Source organism: Rhinatrema bivittatum, chromosome 2 (assembly GCF_901001135.1).
Source record: "Rhinatrema bivittatum chromosome 2, aRhiBiv1.1, whole genome shotgun sequence".
NCBI classification, from domain to species: Eukaryota; Metazoa; Chordata; class Amphibia; order Gymnophiona; family Rhinatrematidae; genus Rhinatrema; species Rhinatrema bivittatum.
The window spans coordinates 189,231,688-189,252,053 of record NC_042616.1 but is presented as its reverse complement, the minus strand read 5'-3'; positions in this window follow the sequence as shown (position 1 = coordinate 189,252,053).

Here is a 20,366-nt window from a genome sequence, read left to right as displayed (position 1 = left end):
TATTGACGTAACTTTTGATTTAGAACTGCTGAGTTCTAAATCAAGGCAGAAAGCTGAGTTCTAAAACAGGCAGAAAGCTGATCTTTCTGCCTGTTTCTGTTATGCAGTAAACAAGGCCAGTTCTGTGGAGAAAAGGCCAGATCCAAACTCTTCTGTCCTCTGGCACTCTTATAAACCCAAAGTCCGCTTGCATGTAATCACATATGGTGGTAACAGCTGGATGTCTGCACTAAAAAAACAAAGAAAAGATGATGGGACCTGTTCTAATTGTCTGCACAGAGCAGAGACCCGTGCCAGAGGAGTTCTGCCCTAAGCGTCAGCACAAAGCAGAGATCTGTGCTAAAAGAAAAGTTTTTTTCCTGGAGCCTGGCTGCAGCGGCAGCCCTGAAAGTACATATAGCAGGCCAAGATAGTGAGAGACATATAGGGAGTCAGAGCCAGCTAGGAAATGTTTCCCCCCTTTTCCAAAATAAAAAAATAGAGGGTTTTTTTTTTTTCGTGTGTTGTGTTCTTGAGCAGGGCAGTGGTCCTCTGGGAGCCAAAAAGCCTTGTTTACAGCAGAACATATACTAAGCCGAGATGGAAGTTTTACTCCAGGTCCTTGTAGATGGGCAGCAGCAGCTACAGACTGTTGTACTGACTTGGAGTGCCCAGCAGCAAGTCCTTCAAGAGGGTTCAAACAAGAACCAGGCTTCCTTGGTATGGATTACACAAGCCCTGCAAGCTGGTATAGCCTGGCATACCCCATTCATTCCTATGACACCCAAGATGAGCCTAGGAGAAGACTGAGAGAAGGAGGTGAATGCCAACGATGAGGAGATCAAGGAAAATGACAAGACAGATCTTGAGAGGATTATTGTGAATAATAACCAAGAAAGAAAGGAAAATGTGCACACTGTGTCACAAGACCCAGAGAAAGTATAGCCTCAATGCTTAGGTTCACAGGCATGCTTTTATTATGGACCGAGCGTCCACTTCACCAAAGAAGCTCCTGGGAACGAAGAAGAAGCTATGGGTGCCAACTTGATGAGACCCCACCGTTGTAGCTTTGTGGATACTTCTCACCCCAGGCTTGATGTTTTTGTGGTCCTGGTTGAACTGGATAGGATCCCTTCACAAAATCTAGTTGATTATGGGAGTAGAAAACCCCTGATTTGGAGGGAATTAGTTAAGACATTCTACACTGAATATAAACCTCCAGTGACTGTAGCATACACTTATGGAGAACAGCAGTGGGGCGTGGCCACATGGGTCTCACTGGGGACGTTGACTGGACAGATTAGTCTTGAACTGGGTACTGTCTAGCAGCCTTCATATCCGGGTGTCCTGGGACATGATTTCCCAGATTTTGAGATTCTGTGGGCCCACCTTAATGTGAAGTAAACCAACTATGAAGAAGAGTTCTTGCAAGAGATCTCCCCTTGGGGAAATCCAGAATTTATTGTCATGAAAAATAATTAACCCTTGAGGGTATCAAAAAGCTCTACAAAAATGTGAGGAGAGAGGACTAGAACTCAGCAGCTTACTGAATATTCAAATAAATAAACAGGTAGGGGCTCTCCCTCCTACCTGCCAGGATAAAAATTGTAGCAATGGCCAAGTTGGCCCTCCCTCCCACCCCCAGTTTATTTTACATTTTATTGCGGCTGAGTGAGCCCCCTTCCCTCACCCAATCTATTTTAAATTTTAGCATGGCCAAGCAGGAACCCTTTTCTGCCCACTATATATTTTAAAATGTTGCCAGTGCCGAGCTGCACCATTAACTTCCCTACCCTTCAAAAAAGAGATTGTCTGAAATCTCCACTTCCCACCTCCACCTCCTATCACATCCATCTTTTAACTCTCAAAATCCTCCCCCAACACAGAGCAGGAAGAAGAGAGGCTCTTACCTCCTTCTGCTCCATTAAATATTAAGTGCTAATTAGGGATGTGAATCGTTTTTGAATGATTAAAATTATCGTCCAATAATTTTAAAATCGTTCTAAACCGTTAGAGTACACGATACAATACAAATGCCCACGATTTATCGTCAGGAGCATTTATATTGTATCGTTAAATAGGGCACGGGAATTATTTGGGGGAGGGTGGGAAAACCGGCACACCAACACAACCTCTAAACCCACCCCGACCTTTTAAAACAAATTCCTTACACTCCCCCACCCTCCCGAACCCCCCAAAAATGTTAAATTACCTGGTGGTCCAGTGGGGGGGGGGGGGGGGGGGTCCCCAGCGCAATCTCCCGCTCTCGGACCATCGGCACCATTTTGGCTACCACTGATAAAAAGGCGCCGATGGCCCGAAAAAAAACAAAACACCCGACCCTTTTCAAATTACCCCTTTGCTTCTCCCACCCTCCCGACCCCCCCAAAAACCTTTTAGATGTACCTGGTGGTCTAGCGGGGGGTCCAGGAGCCATCCCTTCAATCGTGCTGGTGCCGGTGCTGGAGGTTTCAAAATGGCACCGATCGCCTTTGCCCTTATCTTGTCACAGGGAGCGACGGTCGCTCTCTTTAGCTGGACCCACCCTCTGGAACAGAATGCCCCCAAACCTGCGCTTAGAATCTTGTCAAAAAAGATTCAAACAGAACCTCAAGACCTGGCTCTTTAAGCAGGCCTTCACCTAATCCCCTCCCATCTCACCTTACTCCCTCACCCTACTCAGTTTACCCCCCTCATCTCACTTTACCTCCTCTCCCCTATCTCAAGCCCGATTACCTCATTCTTTTGTTACGAGTATGCCTTGTAACCCCCATTTAACCTAACCGCCTCAACCCAACCCCTGTATAATTCCTCCCTGCCATCTATTCTATATAATCATGCTTACATTGAATTATCTTTCCCATTATAATCTGTTAACTATATAGCATATCGTGTTAACTGTTCAAATGTCGTTCATGGTTTACATTATTTACTTCCACTGTTTAATTTGTTCTCTGTAAAGCCTGTTGCAGTTTTAGTTATTTGTGAACCGAGATGATGTTCCCAACGTATCCCGGTATATAAAAACACCTAAATAAATAAATAAAATACGGTAAATAAATTTGAATGCTTGTATCATATCTTTCATTTCCATTCTTTCTTTTGGAAAGTTCATCTTCAGCCTCACAATATGAGTTATAGGGTAGACTATGCACCATTTTGGTGGCCCTCTTCTGGAAGGGGCGGATTTTCAGAGCCCTGCTCGCGTAAATCCGCCCAAAACCGGGCGGATTTACGTGAGCAGGGCCCTGCGCGCCGGGAAGCCTATTTTACATAGGCCTCCCGGCGCGCGCAGAGCCCCGGGACTCGCGTAAGTCCCGGGGTTCTCGGAGGGGGGGCGTGTCGGGGGCGTGTCGGGGGGGCGGGCCCGGTCGTCGCGGCGTTTCGGGGGCGTGTCGGCAGCGTTTTGGGGGCGGGTACGGGGGCGTGGCTACGGCCCGGGGGCGTGGCCGCGCCCTCCGTACCCGCCCCCAGGTCGCGGCCCGGCGCGCAGGAGTCCCGCTCGCGCGCGGGGATTTACGCCTCCCTCCGGGAGGCGTAAATCCCCCGACAAAGGTAGGATGGGGGTTTAGACAGGGCCGGGCGGGTGGGTTAGGTAGGGGAAGGGAGGGGGAGGGTGAGGGGAGGGCAAAGGAAAGTTCCCTTCTAGGCCGCTCCGATTTCGGAGCGGCCTAGGAGGGAACGGGGGTAGGCTGCGCGGCTCGGCGCGCGCAGGCTATACGAAATCGATAGCCTTGCGCGCGCCGATCCAGGATTTTAGCCGATACGCGCGACTACGCGCGTATCTACTAAAATCCAGCGTACTTTTGTTTGCGCCTGGAGCGCAAACAAAAGTAGGCTGTTCGCGCTCGTCTGAAAATCTACCCCTGTGTGAACTAAAAATAATTTTATTGGGCTAACTGATCCAAATAATACTTCCCCGCAGTGGGGAATCAGTCGCTAAGAGATTGATTCAAAGCTTTCCTCTTGATGATCTTTGAACAAATAGTCCTGATTTATAAGTCAGTCCAGTTAGAAAATGTGGCTTTTTTGAGCATGAGAAGTCTCCTTTCATGAGTGATGGGACCAGAATAAAAAAGTTTAAATTATGTCATAAAAAGCAAAATGGATCAAGCTATTGAATGGTGGGAACATTCCCTTTGATATGATTGACTGCTAAATGTTCCAGCCTCTACATATATCCCAACATACAGTGGTTATAATTGTGGGTTGGATTCTTTGGCAGTCCTCTCATAACAGATATCTATCCTTAGCTTCATTCCCAGTCCTAAGTCCTTCAGTTAAACTTCTAAGTTAAACTTCCAGGTTAAAGCACCTTTCAAGCTTTAACCCGTACGCTCTTTGGTAATACGTTGTAATTCGTTATAATTTTTTTCCTGCCTTATCTTCCTTCCAGCTTGTTGCAAGCTTCCAAGTTCTCTTCCCCTGTTGATTGTAACTTTGACTTATTCCTACCTATTGTTATCTTCGTTCACTTGAATTGTTACTCCAGTTATACCCCTTGTTAAATGTAAACCGATCCAATATGGTTATTTACTATGAAGGTCGGTATATAAAACTGTTAAATAAAAATAAATAAAATGAGAGGTGTTTTCCCCCATACCATGCATTTTAATTACCACCCTCTTCAGACTTTGCAGTATTGTCTCTCACATCTGATCTCCTGCTACTGCAGCCATGGGTCAATGAAACCTGGGCAGAGGGCAGGAGAAGGATTCCTCCTGTGCCCTTGTGGAATCTGGATTATCATTGAACTAGAATAAGATGAGATGGCAGATCCTGTAACAACTTCATTTCCCCATCAGAGCCATTTTACTTACAAGACCTGAAGTCACATGGATACTGTAAACATTAGAAAATAGTTTTGGGAGTAAAATTGGCTATTGGATTCTTACAGCAATATTATTTAATTAAAGTGAATTAATGATGAACATGTTTTGAGCCTCACGGTATGAGTTAAGCTAGAGTTTTAAAAATAAACTTTATATCTTCTAATATTGCATTCCAGTCTGCTTGATGCCATTATGACATCAATGTGTACCCCTTGTCTGAGGTAAGTCCTGAGAAAGGGATTCTTATGCTCTTAAGAAGCCATGGTCAAGCAGATTTTGTGGTGGACTAGCTGGGTGATCCATCTGCTGTAAGGGATGACAAGACCCCTCTGTGACAAGGAACTCCTCTTAGTGAGGTTTGAAGAGAGTATAAGAACATAAGACTTGCCATATTGAGTCAGACCAAGGGTCCATCAAGCCCAGTATCCTGTTTCCAACAGTGGCCAATCCAGGTCACAAGTACTTGGCAGGATCCCAAGGAGTAGATATATTCCAAGCTGCTTAGCCCAAGAATAAACAGTGGATTTCTGCAAATCTACCTTAATAATTGTTAAGAAAGAAAGAAAGAAAAAAAGATGAAAGAATCCATCTGGAACTGAGAGGGGAGGAGTGGTGTGTGATCCTTGATTGGGAGACCCGTCCCCTCTGATGTCACTGAGGACTGTGACGGACGTTAAACGGCGCCATAACACCAGGCGTCGCGCGCTGAAGTGGCACTCCCCTTCATGCATCCCATAGTGTTAGCCATTCCCCATGTTCTTTTATATCCCTTGTTAACAATCCCCATATTTAAATGTTTAATGTATTTGACAAAGGTAACGCATAAGTTCCTGCAAATTTTGTTTAAATGTAAACCGATGTGATATGTAAAATCGAACACCGGTATATAAAAGTAAGTAAATAAATAAATAAATAATGTTCCTCCGGGAACTTGTCCAAATCTTTATTATATGCAGCTATACTAATAACTTTCACCACATCCTCTGGCAATGAATTCCAGAGCTTAATTATGTGTTGAGTAAACAAATAGTTTCACTTATAAGTTTTAAATGTATTACCTAGTAACTTCATTGTGTGTCCCCTGGTCTTTGTACTTTTCAAAAGAATAAACAACTGATTAACATTTATTTGTTCCATTCCACTCATTATTTTATAGACCTGTATCATATCTCCCGTCCTGCGAAAAACGGGGGGGCCTGTGAAAGGCCGCAGCCATTTGCACCTTGGTGGTGCGATTTCTGCAGCCTTTCGTGCAAATAGCACCACCATAAAAGGTAGTGGTGGTGCTATTCGCTACATGACTGCCAGTGATAATGTTCCTCACATTATCGCCGGCAGCGGTGCCGCAGCTTACTCCTCCCCCTCCCCTCCCCAACTCCTCCTCTCCAGCTAATTTGCATCCCATCGCACGTGATAAGGTCCTAATGCATGCAATAAATGTTAGGAAAATAACCCCCTTAGCTGGTTAGAATTTATCCGGTTAAGTTAAGAAGTATATTTAATGGCACAGCTATGCTGCTGAAAATTCATGTATAACTGAGCAGTTAGGGGGTCATTTTCTAAGCCTATCGCATACAAAAAGTCCCTTTTCACATGTGATAACTTGCCAGGGGTGGAGTCGGGGGCGGTTGAGAGGAAGAGTCGGGGTAGCGAGAAGGTGGACGCGGTGTTATCTTCGCTGGCGGCGTGAAAGCGGGCAATGATAACACCGCGGTGGTGCGATTGCTGCTGGCTTTTGCAAGCCTGCCCCCCATTACTGCTGGATTCTCCATTCTCTGCGAGAATGGAAAATCCAGGCCTTAGCCAGATAAGTCTAACCGGCTAAGGTTAGACCTGCTTTATGGCACATCTAGCTTAGCTGTACAACTTATGTGGCTAAGTCAAATTTATTTATTTATTTATTTATTTATTTATTTGCTTGTTTTTATATACCGGTATTCGAGAATACATCATATTGGTTTACAAAATAAAAAATAAAAACTAGTAAATAAAAATACATCAGATAAAAAGCAAAAAATGAAATCAGCATAGATAATATATTAAAAATACAAATACAATAGTCATAAAATAATCAGTATAATAATAAAAATAAAATAAGAGTATGGCATTATTGAATCAGAAAAAGCTTGCTGAAATAGCCAGGTTTTTAATTTCTTTGAAAAAGTCAGCAGAGTTGCCTCAGCTCTCAAATCTATTGGTATAGAGTTCCATAATTTTGGACCTGCTAAAGAGATGGTATAGATAATAGTCCTTTGTTTGATGAACACAAATTTCTTTGTGGTATGTAGAAATGTAGGGCGGCATTAAGCCATTCAATTTTTTCATTATATAATGTTTTATGTAATAATGTAAGTATTTAAACTGTATTCTCTAGATAATTGCTAACCAGTGAGTTCTTTCAGAATGGGTGTGATATGATCAAATTTTCTAGTGTTTGTTAGAATTCTTGCAGTCACATTTTGAAGAATCTGAAGAGGTCTGGTGGTGGATGCTGGAAGACCTAAGAATAGTGCTTTATAGTAGTCTATTTTTGAGAAAATCAGTGCTTGTAGGACAGTCCTAAAATCCTTGGCATGTAGGAATGGTTTAAGCTTTTTAAGCACATGAAGCTTAAAGAAGCCGTCTTTGGTTAGCGAAGTGATAAAATTCTTAAAATTTAGTTCAGTATCTAAAATCACTCCTAAATTTTGTACATAATTTCCTATGACTTGATTATATTTTAGATCATTAATTTCATGGTTGGTATGTTCGTTTAGTTTATTACATACTAATAATATTTCCATTTTAGTTTCATTTAAACAGAGACTCATATGTGATAAAACTTGTTTAATAGCAGAAAGATATATATTCCTTAATTTCTGTTGTGATTATACTGTTTAGTGGACCCTTGGGCCGGCCTGCCAGAGACTATGGTAGGATGGACTATTGTCTCCGAAGGAGGGGGAGCAGGCCGGGAGGCGGACACCAGGCCGGGTGAAGGAGGTGGCCTTCACACCGGGCGCCCGTACTCCAGAGGAGGAGCCTGTGGGAGTTGAGGGATAGGGCTAGGAGTACTGAAGAGATGTCTTCACCCTGGAAGCCGAGACTCCCCCGGGAGGAGCCCGTAGGAGCCCGGCCGCTGGGACTTAGGAGATCGGTGGTAATGACTTCACCCTGGAAGCCGAGATTCCCCCGGGGGGAGCCCGTAGGAGTCCGGCTGCTGGGACTTAGGTGAATAAAGATGCTGAGAAGGTGAACCAGGATCAAGCAGGTATCTTGGCTGGAACTGAGGCAGGCATGGAAGCTGGAACCAGGCTGGGACTGAAGCAGGGGTACTGAGGCAGGAACCTGGCTGGAACTGAAGCAAGACACAGAAGCAGGAACCAGGCTGAAAATGAAGCAGGATACTGAGGCAGAAACCTGGCTGGAACTGAAGCAAGGCACAGAAGCAGGAACCAGGCTGGAACTGAAGCAAGACACAGAAGCAGGAACCAGGCTGGAACTGAAGCAGGCTACAAGCGAGAAGTTAGCAAACTCTGAGGCACACAGCAACTAGGAACCGCAAGGTAACCTCGTTGCAAGACGTCTGCTAGAGGCAGGCGCCGACCTTACTTACCCGCCGGCGTCTGACATCATGGGAGCAGGTGGAGCAGTGAGTGGCAGGAAAGGGCCTATATCTTCGGCCTCTTTGCGCGCATGTGCGCCTAGGAGGAGGGTGACTGGCTTGGGCGTCCCAATGGCGTCGCCCCTGCGGGGATGCCACTGAATAGGCCCAGAAGCCGGTGAAGCTCTCCAGCGAGACTGGACCCGATGCCAGAAGCCAAGAGGTAAGGCCCCGGTCGCGAGTGCCGCGACCGGGACCGCAACAGTACCTCCCCTCTTACGCCCCCTCTTAGCAGGTCCGGGTTTACCTGGGTGCTGACGATGGAATTGTCGAAGAGGTTCTTTATCCAGGATGTTGCGGGCTGGTTCCCATGTGTTGTCCTCGGGGCCTCAGCCCTCCCAGGCAAGCAGATATTCCCAGCGTCAGTGATGGAACCGTACGTCTAGGACTTCTCGGACTTGATAGGTAGGCTCGTCTGGCATTGATGGATCTGTAGAATCAGGAACTCGAGGAGAGAACACGGGGTTTCAACAAGGAAACATGGAACACATTGTGTATATGCATGGAGGAGGGTAGGTGTAGTCGATAAGATACTGCCCCTACGCGCTAAGCAACGTGGAAGGGCCCACAGTAACTTGGAGCTAGCCTTCGAGATGGGATTCAAAGCTGAAGATTCCTTGTGCTGAGCCAAACCCAGTCTCCGGGAAGGAAGATAGGCGTCGGCTGCCGGTGCTTATCTACCCATCTCTTGGCCTGCGCAACCGGCGCTGGAGCCCGTCGGGGTAAGGCCTCCTGTTCCGCTCACCCCGATCGTGCTCCCTCGCCGATCGCCGGCCCTCTCACCGTCGTCCAGCAGCTCCTCTTACCTGCAACGCCGCGAACCTCCTCCTCCTGCCGACCACAAGCAGGGCCACGAGCCCTTGCCTACAGCATCCAGCCGACCTCGATCCGGGCCTTCGATCCTCCTCCAGCCGGCCTCGATCCCGGCCACGAGCCCTCGCCCGCACCGCCAGCAACACAAAAAAGAACCGCCCACCAAGACGGCGCAGCGGTGACGTCAGAGGCGCGACCGGCGGGGTTTTTAAACCGCCGCTCTCCCCGACTCACTCCTCTTGCTTCTCCGGCGCTTCAGAGGGAACCCAGCGGTGAACTTGGCCTGCGCAACCGGCGCTGGAGCCCGTCGGGGTAAGGCCTCCTGTTCCGCTCACCCCGATCGTGCTCCCTCGCCGATCGCCGGCCCTCTCACCGTCGTCCAGCAGCTCCTCTTACCTGCAACGCCGCGAACCTCCTCCTCCTGCCGACCACAAGCAGGGCCACGAGCCCTTGCCTACAGCATCCAGCCGACCTCGATCCGGGCCTTCGATCCTCCTCCAGCCGGCCTCGATCCCGGCCACGAGCCCTCGCCCGCACCGCCAGCAACACAAAAAAAAAAAAAAAAAGAACCGCCCACCAAGACGGCGCAGCGGTGACGTCAGAGGCGCGACCGGCGGGGTTTTTAAACCGCCGCTCTCCCCGACTCACTCCTCTTGCTTCTCCGGCGCTTCAGAGGGAACCCAGCGGTGAACTTGGCCTGCGCAACCGGCGCTGGAGCCCGTCGGGGTAAGGCCTCCTGTTCCGCTCACCCCGATCGTGCTCCCTCGCCGATCGCCGGCCCTCTCACCGTCGTCCAGCAGCTCCTCTTACCTGCAACGCCGCGAACCTCCTCCTCCTGCCGACCACAAGCAGGGCCACGAGCCCTTGCCTACAGCATCCAGCCGACCTCGATCCGGGCCTTCGATCCTCCTCCAGCCGGCCTCGATCCCGGCCACGAGCCCTCGCCCGCACCGCCAGCAACACAAAAAAGAACCGCCCACCAAGACGGCGCAGCGGTGACGTCAGAGGCGCGACCGGCGGGGTTTTTAAACCACCCCCCTCCCAGGCGTCGCGCGCCGGGCGTCGCGCGCACGAAGGAGCACGACAAAGGGGCTTCGTTTCACCTCGAGCAGCACCCCAATATACCTCCCAATTGGTACCCAGCAAATGAACTAATACCAAGAGTGCCTTGCCAGGAGCCCCTCCACCTGCCATCTCGGAGACAAGAACCTGCCCCAGGAATACCACGCTCACGAAATGCACCACATGGACTGTTGGCAAATCTCCTCCCTCCTCTAGATAATTCATCCAGAACACTATACTTTCTCACCAAGCCTATCATACGTAAGTGTGTGTCTTCCACATTACTGTCTCAGTGTATAATACTGTACAATATATACATCTCATAACCTAATCTACCTAAATGCCAGCCTACTCTATACAATTGCATTACTTTGTCAATGTACATTACTCTTTTCAACTGCATTAACCTGATATAATAGCATTAACCTCTTCAACTGCTTCTCGGTATCTACTTTTCACAATTTGCCACCCTCCCCAACAATGCCTCCACACGCTAGCCCCTGCCCCCCCAATTATCTATACAGACACCCCTCAAAAATATTCCTCCCCTCATACAGTCCCCACAACACCCAAAAAAGACGCCTGACCCCCATCCCCATATCCCCCACCTCACAAGCCCTCACCCTCTCACTCATCTCTCTTCTACTCATTAACGCCCAATCACTGAAACAAAAAACGCACCTTCTCCACGATATTTTAACTGAGTCCAAACCAGAAATTTTCGCATTAACTGCAACCTGGTTTAAACCCTGTGACACCCCCCTCATTAACCAACTTCCTGCGGAAACCTATGACATTTTCTCTATCCCCCGTAAAAAGAAAAGAGGTGGCGGCCTTCTCCTCATAGCCAAAAAAGAATTCAAGCTCACATCACAAACCTGCAATATTCCCAATCAATACGAAGTAGGTTTTTTCAAATCTCAATCCCTACAAATCTGCCTTATCTATACCCCTCCTGGTCTACTAAAAAAAGACCCCTCCCCCCTCATCGAATTCCCTCACCATCTCCCTCTCCCCCGACATCCCCACAATACTCCTTGGCGACTTTAACCTCCACGTCGACTCCTCTCCACAATCCCCTACATGCGAAGCCTTCATCTCATCCCTAGATGCAATGGGCTTCACCCAACTGATTCACTCCCCAACCCACAAAGCAGGTCACACCCTTGACCTTATTTTCACTAACTCACTCATCAATGTCATCCACACCCCCACATGCCTCCCAGTTCCTTGGTCTGACCACTCCATCATCAGTACTACCCTCTCTCTACCACCCCCACCCACCCCCTCTCCTCCTCAACCCAAATCCTTCCAACTTCGTAAAACCTGCCCCATAGACACTCTTGAAATGGCGTGCTCCAACATTCCAAATCACATTGACCTGGAGACAGCAGATAGCGCTATATCCTCCTGGGCAGAAACCACCCAAAACATAGCCAACAACTTATGCCCTATCATCCAAAAAACAATCACACAAACCACTTCATCCAAAAAACCCTGGTACACCCAAACTCTCAAACCCAAAAATCCAACTTAGAGCAGCTGAAAGACACTGGCGTAAACACCCCTCCCCTGCCACAAAGACCGTTTATTACCAACTCATGCATGCATACAGAAACGCCATTCAAACAACCAAAAAAAAATACTATGCCAAGAAAATTCACCACCTCCAATTCAACCCGAAAGCACTATTCACCCTAGTCTCAAATCTGACCAAACCCAACGTGTCTTCACCCCAAGTCCCCATCACACAGACCCGATGTAATGAAATCGCCCTCTTCTTTAAAAACAAAATATCCAACATCACTGCCAAGTTTACCCCCAATACCAAAAATTCCCACAACACCAACAACATAATCCCTCCTACCCCTCCTACACACACCCTCCTCTCTTCCTTTGAACCCTCCTCATCTCTAGAAATAGAGAACATTTTAAAAAAGATGAGACCTTCCTCCCACCCCTCGGAAACCATACCTACTAAACTACTACTCGCTATCCCTAAAACAATAGCCACTCCACTCTCCAAAATCGTGAACTGTTCCCTGGAACATGGCCTGGTCCCGAACTCCCTCAAACAAGCTGTGGTCAAACCCATTCTAAAAAAACCCTCCCTTGATCCCTCCAACCTATCCAACCTCCGTCCTATCTCCAATCTCCCTTTCCTCTCCAAAGTCATGGAGAAATTAGTAAACCACCGTCTCTCTGACCACCTAGAACAATCCAACATTCTCCCACCCACACAATATGGTTTCCGAAAACACCTCAGTACTGAATCCCTACTTCTTTCCCTTACTGATACCCTCATCAAAGGAATGGATGCCGGCAACTCCTATCTCATTGCCATGCTGGACATCTCCGCTGCCTTTGACACCGTAAATCATAACATCCTCATCAACACCCTCATTAGTATAGGAATCTCAGGTACTGCTCTTTCTTGGATTAAGTCCTTCCTCCAAAACCGTACCTACACAGTCCTCACTGACAACTTTACATCCCCCCCTGTCAATCTCGACTGTGGCGTTCCTCAAGGTTCCTCCCTTTCCTCCACCTTATTTAACATTTACATGCTCCCCCTTACAAACCTCCTCTCCAACCTTGGTATTACACACTTCATCTACGCGGATGATGTGCAAATCCTCATCCCCTTCACAAACTCTGTACTCATCGCAATCCAAAAATGGAACACTATTCTCACCTCCATAAACCAGCTCCTCACTGATATGCACCTAGCCCTCAACCCACAAAAAACCGAACTCCTCCTCATCTCCTCTAAACATGCATCCATACCCATTCCCTCCACTCTCCATTCCCCCAATTTGCTTTCTAACACAAGAAACCTTGGTATCATACTTGATAACCAACTTACCTTCAAACCATACATCAAATCCATCCTTAGCAGTTGCTATTTCAAACTTCAAACCCTCAAAAAACTCAAACCCCTTCTCTACTTCTCTGACTTCCGTACTGTACTCCAATCCTTAATTTTCTCTAAAATTGACTACTGTAACTCTCTCCTTCTTGGACTCCCTGCCACCCACATCAAACCTCTCCAACTCCTTCAAAACGCTACCGCTCGTATCCTCACTAATGTAAAAAAAAAAAGACCACATTACCCCCACCCTCATTGATCTCCACTGGCTTCCCATTCACTCACGAATTATTTACAAGACGCTTACCCTCATCCACAAAAGTATCACCAACGAGCATTACAACTGGCTAAACCCACCTTTCCTTCCTCGTACCTCCACTAGACCTACCCGTTCATCACTCCAAGCAACCCTTATTCCTCCTCCCATAAAATCCACAAGACTTATTTCCACCACCAATAGAGCCCTTTCCCTTGCAGGCCCCTCCCTTTGGAATTCAATGCCTCTTCACCTACGCACAGAAACCTCCACCCCCAATTTCAAAAAGAATCTCAAAACCTGGCTCTTCCTCCAAGCATACCCCCAATCCTTTTCCCCACCTACTAACACTCTCACCCAACCCTCATCTCTCACCAATACCCCCCTAAAATCCTTTAATCCCCTACAGGATCCACACCCTACACTTAACCCCCTTTCCCTCTAAGAACTTCAAACACTTCATTCAACCCTTACTTTAAAATAATGTGTCTGTCTTTATCTGCACTTATATAACTCCATATATAACCAGTGTACATACCATCTGCTCCTCAAATCCATGTATATATCTTATCCTTATGTATCTGTTCTCTCCCTCCCCCACCCCCCCTTGTTGTATCTATCCCTCCTTCCCCAAGTTATTTAGTTATCTGCTTTGTTACTGTGTTACATATTGTTCTTTGTAAAGGCCTCGCCTATATATTCCTTGTTATAAGTTACTTGTAAACCGGCACGATGTGCAAACGGTTGCCGGTATATAAAATAAAATAAATAAATAAATCTCTTAGTGGCCTTGGCCGCTTTAGCAAGTTTTCTCTGGATGGACGACAGGCTGAGTTACACGTTGAATCTCTTACACAAGGCTCTCCAGTATCGGGCGGTGAACTGTGGACACCGATCGGACACTATGTCCTGCAGTAGGCCGTGGATCCTAAAGATGTGTTGTGCGAATAGGTTAGCCAGCTCCGGGGATGATGGTAATTTCGGCAAGGGAACGAAGTGAGCCATTTTGGAGAACCGGTCCACAGTCACCCAGATGATGGTGTTCCCTTCGGAGACTGGGAGGTCCACCACGAAATCAGTGGAGATGTAAGTCCATGGTTCTACCGGAATGGGTAATGGCTGTAGTAGGTCCCAAGGATCCCCTGTGCGTGGCTTCTGCAAGGTGCAGGTGGGACAGGAATCCACAAATGCACGGACATCTTGCTTTATTGTAGGCCACCAATAGAACCGGTTAATCAGGTTCTTGCAGTGTGCCAGGAAATGGCCAGTATGGCCCCCAGTGAGGAAATCATGGGTCCAGACAAGAACCGCTCTCCGAGAGCGTTGTGGGACTACGTTCTTCCCTAGGGAGCTCACCGAGGTCACCAAAGGTTGACCTTTGCGAGGTCCACGATATACTGTGGCTGTTCCTCAGCCTCTTCCAGTTCAGTGGAACGAGACAGGGCGTCGGCACGGACATTCTTGGAGACTGGCCGATAACGCAGTGTGAAATTAAAGTGGTTGAAGAACAGGGACCAGCAGGCCTGTCTCGGGTTCAGGAGTTGAGCCTGACACAGGAACTCTAAGTTCTTGTGATTGGTGTATACCATAATGGGATGGTTGGCTCCCTCCAACCACTGCCTCCACTCTTCAAAAGCAAGATTTATGGCCAGCAACTCCTTGTCTCCAATGCAGTAGTTGTTCTTGGCGATCGAGAATCTCCTTGATAAGTACGAGCAGGGTAGTAGTTGTCCAGAGTCGGAGTACTGGTTGAGCACGGCCCCCACCGCAACATTGGATGCGTCCACCTCCACCATGAATGGTCGGAGTGGGTCAGGGTGGCGGAGGCAGGTATCCTGCAGGAAAGCCTCCTTGAGGGTTTCAAAGGCTTGACAAGCGGAGTCGGGCCAGTCTAATGCATTGGCTTCCTTCCGGGTAAGAGCGGTGAGCGGAGCCACAATACGTGAATAGTTCGGGATGAAATGTCTATAAAAGTTTGCAAAGCCGAGGAAGCGCTGTAACGCCTTTAAGCCTCTTGGCCGAGGCCAGTTTCTAATGGTGGCTACCTTCTCTGGGTCCATCTGGAATCCGGAGGCAGAGACTATGTAGCCCAGGAAAGGCAGGGAAGTCTTCTCAAAGATACACTTCTCCAGTTTAGCGTACAGACCATTATCTCTGAGGATCTGTAGGACTTGACGAACCTGCTGGCAATGTGACGGTAGATCATGGGAGTAAATTAATACGTCGTCAAGATAGACGATGACTGAGGTGTTCAGGAGATCTCGCAGTACCTCATTCATTAGGTGCTGGAATACCGCAGGGGCATTGCATAGCCAAAAGGGCATCACGAGATACTCATAGTGCCAGTCCCTGGTGTTAAAAGCAGTTTTCTACTCATCCCCAGGACGGATACGGACCAGATTATAGGCACCGCGCAAGTCAAGCTTCGTGAAAATCTTCACCCCTTGCAGTCTATCTTGGAGCTCTGGTATTAACGGGAGGGGGTAGCGATCCCGCTTCATGATCGCGTTAAGGCCCCAATAGTCTATGCATGGCCTTAGTGAACCGTCCTTCTTACTCACGAAAAAGAAACCCGCCCCAGCTGGCGATTTGGATGGGCGGATGAAACTTTTAGCCAGGTTTTCCGAGATGTATTCCGACATGGCCCGGGGTCTCGGGTAGAGACAAGGGGTATACCCTATCCGTTGTTCCGGGTAGTAGCTCAATGCACAATCACCCTGGAAGCCGAGACTCCCCCGGGAGGAGCCCATAGGAGTCCGGCCGATGGGACTTAGGCGAGTAAGGATGCTGAGATGGTGAACCAGGATCAAGCGGTATCTGGCTGGAACTGAGGCAAGGCACGGAAGCTGGAACCAGGCTGGGACTGAAGCAGGGTACTGAGGCAGGAACCTGGCTGGAACTGAAGCAAGACACAGAAACATAAGAAAATGCCATACTGGGTCAGACCAAGGGTCCATCAAGTCCAGCATCCTGTTTCCAACAGTGGCCAATCCAGGCCATAAGAACCTGGCAAGTACCCAAAAACTAAGTCTATTCCATGTAACCATGCTAATGGCAGTGGCTATTCTCTAAGTGAACTTAATAGCAGGTAATGGACTTCTCCTCCAAGGAACTTATCCAATCCTTTTTTAAACACAGCTATATTAACTGCACTAACCACATCCTCCGGCAACAAATTCCAGAGTCTAATTGTGCGTTGAGTAAAAAAGAACTTTCTCCGATTAGTTTTAAATGTGCCCCATGCTAACTTCATGGAGTGCCCCCCTAGTCTTTCTACTATCCGAAAGAGTAAATAACCGATTCACATCTACCCATTCTAGACCTCTCATGATTTTAAACACCTCTATCATATCCCCCCTCAGTCGTCTCTTCTCCAAGCTGGAAAAGTCCTAACCTCTTTAGTCTTTCCTCATAGGGGAGTTGTTCCATTCCCCTTATCATTTTGGTAGCCCTTCTCTGTACCTTCTCCATCGCAATTATATCTTTTTTGAGATGCGGCGACCAGAATTGTACACAGTATTCAAGGTGCGGTCTCACCATGGAGCGATACAGAGGCATTATGACATTTTCCGTTTTATTCACCATTCCTTTTCTAATAATTCCCAACATTCTGTTTTGCTTTTTTGACTGCCACAGCACACTGTACCGACGATTTCAATGTGTTATCCACTATGACACCTAGATCTCTTTCTTGGGTTGCAGCACCTAATATGGAACCCAACATTGTGTAATTATAGCATGGGTTATTTTCCCCTATATGCATCACCTTGCACTTATCCACATTAAATTTCATCTGCCATTTGGATGCCCAATTTTCCAGTCTCACAAGGTCTTCCTGCAATTTATCACAATCTGCTTGTGATTTAACTACTCTGAACAATTTTGTGTCATCTGCAAATTTGATTATCTCACTCGTCGTATTTCTTTCCAGATCATTTATAAATATATTGAAAAGTAAGGGTCCCAATACAGATCCCTGAGGCACTCCACTGTACACTCCCTTCCACTGAGAAAATTGCCCATTTAATCCTACTCTCTGTTTCCTGTCTTTTAGCCAGTTTGCAATCCACGAAAGGACATCGCCACCTATACCATGACTTTTCACTTTTCCTAGAAGCCTCTCATGAGGAACTTTGTCAAACGCCTTCTGAAAATCCAAGTATACTATATCTACTGGTTCACCTTTATCCACATGTTTATTAACTCCTTCAAAAAGTGAAGCAGATTTGTGAGGCAAGACTTGCCCTGGGTTAAAGCCATGCTGACTTTGTTCCATTAAACCATGTCTTTCTATATGTTCTGTGATTTTGATGTTTAGAACCACTTTCCACTATTTTTCCTGGCACTGAAGTCAGGCTAACCGGTCTGTAGTTTCCCGGATCGCCCCTGGAGCCCTTTTTAAATATTGGGGTTACCATTTGCCATCCTCCAGTCTTCAGGTACAATGGATGATTTTAATGATAAGTTACAATTTTTACTAATAGGTCTGAATTTCATTTTTCAGTTCCTTCAGAACTCTGGGGGTGTATACCATCCGGTCCAGGTGATTTACTACTCTTCAGTTTGTCAATCAGGCCTACCAGCAGGAATCAGGCTGGTGGAACTGAAGCAGGATACTGAGGCAGGAACATGGCTGGAACTGAAGCAAGACACAGAAGCAGGAACCAGGCTGGAACTGAAGCAAGACACAGAAGCAGGAACCAAGCTGGAACTGAAGCAGGCTACAAGCGAGAAGAAGTTAGCGAACTCCGAGGCACACAGCAACTAGGAACCACAAGGTAAACCTCGTTGGCAAGGCATCTGCTAGAGGCAGGTGCCGACCTTACTTACCCGCCGGCGTCTGACGTCACGGGAGCGGGTGGTGGAGCAGTGAGTGGCGGGAAAGGGCCTATATCTTCGGCCTCTTTGCGCACGCGCGCACCTAGAAGGAGGGCGGCTGGCTTGGGACGTCCCAATGGCGTCGCCCCCATGGGGATGACGGCCCACCGCCGAACAGACCCGGAACCCAGCAAGCCTCTCCAGCGAGTCTGGACCCGATGCCAGAAGCCAAGAGGTAAGGCCCTGGTCACAAGTGCCGCGACCGGGGATCGCAACAATTTCATGTGAATTTTCAATAGATTCTTTGATTGGTATTAAAATTTGAACATCATCTGCATAGATGTAATAGTTTATCCCAAGTCCTGCTAATAATTTACAGAATGGCAACATGTATATGTTGAACAGTGTTACAGAAAGAGGGGACCCCTGAGGGACCCCAGTCTCAAGGTCTGTTTTCTGAGATTCATAGATGCCCATCTTCACTTTATATGATCTATTATGTAAGTATGATTTGAACCCAATATCTCGTAACCCAATTTCAATCAGCCTTACTGGTTAATCAGATGTCATGATTGACCATATCAAATGCTGCTGAAATGTCCAGCATTACTAAGAGATAGGATTGTCCACTATCAAGTGTCGATAAGAGAGACAAGAAGTGTCTCTGTGCTGAAGAATTTGCGGAAGCCAAATTGTGCTGGATACAGAATGTTATTTTTTTCAGGTGCTCTATAAGTTGTTGCTTTTTCCATGAGTTTTGCCACAGAATGTAGATTAGAGATAGGTCTAAAATTAGCAGGATTTAATGAATCTAACTGAGGTTTTTTTTAGAATAGGCTTAATGATTGCACATTTAAGAATCTCAGGAAATTTACCTTGATTAAGAAGATATTGATGATGTCTGCTAATGGTTTTGCAACAATGTTCGGAATTAACTTTAAAGCTTTGATAGGAATTGTATCTATTGGATGAGCCAGCGGGGGTTCATCTTTTTTTACTAGTATTCAGTTTCATTTGATGAAATATTATTTAAACGTATAGCAGATGGAATCTGGGTTATTATGAAGAGTAATCTGTTGAGTATTTGACACCAGGATATTCTTAATTAAGTTCAAGATTTTGTCTTTAAAAAAGAGAGCTAACTCGTATTTGATTTTCAAATTATCCTGACTTTCCATCTGTTTACTGGCTTTGGTTAGGTCAAAAGATTTTAGGCTTAAATTGATAGTCATGAATTTTTTTGGAGAAAAAATCTCGTTTAGTTTTATAGATAGTAGTTCTATATTTGGTAAGAGTAGCCCTATAATTGCCCAGCGTAATGGGAGATGGATTTCTTCTAATAGCATGAAGAGTCAATAATTATCCACTATAATCCATACTGTCAACAATTAAAAGTGGAACCTAATCAAATTAAAGATAATGCTATAGAAGGCGTCAGCAAGCCTGACGTTTGTGACTTTTTTACAGAGACACCAACTGGTCTTTTCAATCATTCGCCTTCTTTGTAGTTTTATTTAATTTCAAAAATAATTTTTTATCATGAATGTTTCTTTTTTCTTAAAATGTCCTCCGTCAATCAAGATAGACTCTTAATCATCAGTGCTTGAATATATTGCAGCCCAACACGGCCAGTGTTTCACCCATAAGCTTCTTCAGGGGCATATAAAGGACATATAGACAAGAGTCTTTAGCCTACAGTGACAATAAATAAAGCATTGAAAAAACCTTATCTCAAAGAAGGTAGGAAAAACTTATACTCATCTTTAGATTAAGCCAGCTACCCATTCATCAGGACTTCACGTCTCAGCAACCGGAACAAGGAGGAGGAGGGAAGAAGCCAAACCTCACGTCTCTTAAAACGTTCGAGATTATGTGATGTCATTAATTACGCCAATTATTTATGACGTCTTATCTTACGAAATCCATCAAGGTAGGCAGTGGTGATAATCAAGTTTCTTTGTTTATCCAAGGAAAGAATACAAGTCCAATTCTGCATTAAGTCCCATAGCATTGAAAAAATGGTGGAGGGGTGGAAGGGGTGGAAGGGGTGGAGGGGTGGAAGGGAGTTGGGGCCGGAGGGCACTGGAAGCCAAT